This window comes from Hesperophylax consimilis, chromosome 26 (genome assembly GCF_061612785.1).
Source record: "Hesperophylax consimilis isolate HC1 chromosome 26, BYU_Hcon_1.0, whole genome shotgun sequence".
Classification (NCBI taxonomy): Eukaryota; Metazoa; Arthropoda; class Insecta; order Trichoptera; family Limnephilidae; genus Hesperophylax; species Hesperophylax consimilis.
In genome coordinates, this window is record NC_142861.1 from 10,974,169 (window position 1) to 10,978,036 (window position 3,868).

The following is a 3,868-nucleotide window of genomic DNA, read 5'->3' on the forward strand; positions in this document are numbered from 1 at the left end:
AATAATATTTACACACATTGTATCCACCTCTATCTGACGGAACGGCTCCATTATAATCCTGAGCCACTTAGAGACGATAAACATAAACTTTATTATGGTGATTTATTTTTGGAGTATTATGCCGTGTTGTGCTTACCTCCTTCTTAGCACTACAGTGTCCATCATCGGGGCAGATGTGTGTTCTTATGCATGTAGACGCAATACCGTGTTGCGGGCTCCAATGCTCTAAGAGCTGGTAACTATACTGTAGTTAGAGGATTGGAGCTCGCAACACGTTATCGCATCTACATACATAAGCACACAATTCACCATAATCTTCAATTACACGTCTGCCCTGATAATGCTGTCCGCAGAATACATGCAACAGAGAATAATACCCCAAAAATAATTCACTGTAATACTTGGCCGTGAAAATCTCAAGTCATAAACTCTATTATTGGTTTTATGTAATACATAGTACAAAAATGCAATTTGAAAATATATATCAATGGAGATTTTACAAATATGATTATATATACTTTGATTGATTCATTATTAAGATCCTTTACTTCTCATTAAAATATAATTTGGCTGCCGGAGTATTATAAAATCAAACTTATACAAAATGAAACATAATAATGAGTAATTTATTTTTATTTACAAATTATTCTTCAACTACGTAGATGCGTTTTTGGTTTGACCATCTCTAGATCTAGATACATTTCTATGCAAATCTTGATTTCCCAATTTACATATAAATTTCATTTATTTCTGCAGCAATTAACTTAGTGGGCAAATACTTTAAGTGGCCAATTGTTAAGAGTACATAATGAAAATAAAATTTAACAATATGCACATGAAACTTATAAGTAGGTACAGAGGTGAACTTTTTTTCAAAATTTTGTATGTACAACAAGCATGATCATATGATGATGGTATAGTGTAATGTGAGGGTATTTTTGGCAAAATTTGTACATTGCGTTTTTGTCCCATGATTTTGATAAATTTTTTTCATAATTATATTATAGAATTTACAATCTGGGAGGCGGGGTTGGGTACTGCCGCCTCGGGAACCATTTATTGGATAACCAACACCTTTTGCCATAGGTCACCCCAAGTGTTTTGCTACATTTGGTGACTTAGCAGGGGTTCCCGGGTTCACCAGCTGCGTGGCCTGGGAGAGGCTTGAATCCACAAAGATGACATAGGCCCTGAGGGACATTATTTTCCTCGGGGCCTCCTGTGTGGGTTTATGTAAAAAAAATAGAGGAAAGTTATATATTTTTAACAGGCAAATTTATTAATTTACTTCTTTAGTCAGTTAAATAAAACTGCCATAGAATAATTGTGGGCATGTCGCATGATCCAAATATAAGCCCAATTTGGGCCGATATTTCCAAACAAACCAGTCTACCACTATAATTACGAAATCCAAATGGGATGACGATGAACAATTTTAGGCAAGTCAAAGAGAGACAGACCACATGCTCCTAAATGGTTGAATTTCGTAACTAATTTTAGGTGCGTAAGATTAAAATTGTGGTGTCTTAAATAGCATACATTATATATTTTTGGAAAATATACAGTTTTTAATTAAATTGGATCAACATTGAAAAAAAATCACGTTTAACATTTCTGATATAGAATCTGTTACTTCCATTTCAAAACTAATTGCTGGAAACTTAAGTGAAACGTAAAAGTAACGGAATGGACAGCATAAAAAACATGTACAAACTTTGGCGAAAATGCACACAAACACATTTTGAAACAAAAAAATAGGTGGACATTCACCACAAAACTCTCAAATTAATTATTAATGCATAATATGTAATACGTATTTACAAATAGTACAGATAATTTGTGCATTTAATCATAGTCTATCATTTTTATTAAAAATATATTTATTTATGTACTCTCTTAGGGTACATGGTAAAATAAATCTCTACACAAATTATACGCTAAATGCCTAACATATAGTGTGATAACAATAACTGATAAAAGTTATTTAAAAAAAAAAAAAACTCATCAAAATTTTAATTTGTTAAAATATACAGGTAACACTGTTTCAATATGGAGCTGAACATAGAATAAAGATTAATACAAGAAGTCTTGAATTTTCAAAACAGAACCGTGTTTATGAAATTCAAAGTCAGGCGAGTGTAAGCGAGATGGAGAGCTAGACTATTGGGCTAAATGGAACATTTGTTTCCATTCAAATTTGTATGAAAGACACTTCTAGTGTTATTCTTTATTCTATAGAGCTATAGATGAAGCACACAAATGGTACAGTGCTAAAATAGGATAAAATCCCAATCCTGCAGCGGATATCAACTAGTTTCTCAACACATAAGTGGGTGTTCATCTATAAAGCTAATATTTGAAATCTTCTTGCAATTTTCAAATAAAAGACCAAGAACATAAAATAATTTGGTGTCTCTAAGGTGCATCGAGGGAAATGTGTTAGTTTGTTTCGTATTACTAAATTTTGTGTTTCCACAAACATATTATTCTATGAGATCGGCACACATTTAAAATGACTCGCAATAGAAATATTTAACAATATTAGAATCGTCTCTATATCACATCCAATAACCAAACATTTCTTTTTTCTTCCGAGAAGCCATCGTTATATCGACGGCACCTGTTTATCCTACCTAAACACGATACATTATAATTATGTACATATACTGTTAGCAACCCATTTACGATTGGCAAGATTACATTATTTATTTATAATATGTAGTTGAATAATGATTTACCTGAACCGAGACAACTTCAACTCTCTTGAAAAAGATAATAGAAAAAATAGACTTCGGTTTTGCAGACCATGAACATTTCTTTTGTCAGTATACTTGGAACTGTTTAACTAGGTGTCTAGAGCCAGACATAATATTTTTTTTCAAAACTGCAAATTATTTTTATTTTTCTTTTTGTGATAATCAAAAGATTTGAGTTATGCTTATGAAAGGGTTTAGTTAAGGGTGAATTGTGATAAAATCAAATCACTTATTTTATTTAAGGAAGTTAAACATATTATTTCTAACCCTAATATCCAGTAAAGCTTATATATGTACTATCCAGGTTAGAGCTAGGTCGATCAATCATTTTACTTTTATACATGGAAAATATGTCGGAGTAGAGAAGAAAGATTGATGCATGCGCTACTCGCCGCCGGTGCAAAGTACCCGCCGTACCCGAGACCCGACTACCCGTCACCTAATCTTTGATCGGGTACTTTCTTTGACATAGGTAAATGATTACCTATTGCCTGCCACATCAGACCAATCACAGGTCACAGGTGCTGACGATGGAATCTTTTTTGAAAAATTAACCCAATCACTCATTGGTGGTTCGTGAGCAGGTTACAATGATTGGGTAGTTCACACTCGACCCTAGACTAAACCAGATGTATAAAAGCAGTGTAAAAAAAAATGTAAGTTGTGTTTTTAACAAATCCATCTAAAACATACATTTTTCACAATATAAAATCAAATTTAAAACGAATTTCAACATATCGAAACAAACCGGCAGAATGATGTAAAATTTTCAAAAAAAAAAGCATCAATAATAAAAAGTCAATATCAATGAAAAAATCATGTAAAACTATTTCCAAGTCGGAATGCAATGGGCTCAGTGTGAGCAGTCAAAAATGTTGTCGAGTCATGATTCAAATTATGACTTGAAAAGTCATTTTTGACAAAACTGAACAGTATAAATTATACAATTTATTATTTTTTATTGCACACAAATAATTAGTTTACATAACATTTTTATTATCTTTTTAAATAATTTCTTAGCTAACGTCTAACTGTTGAGGTAAATGTAATTTAATTTCAGTCGAAATGAAAACATTTGTTTTAAGTATTGCTATGCAAATAGAGGTATGAGA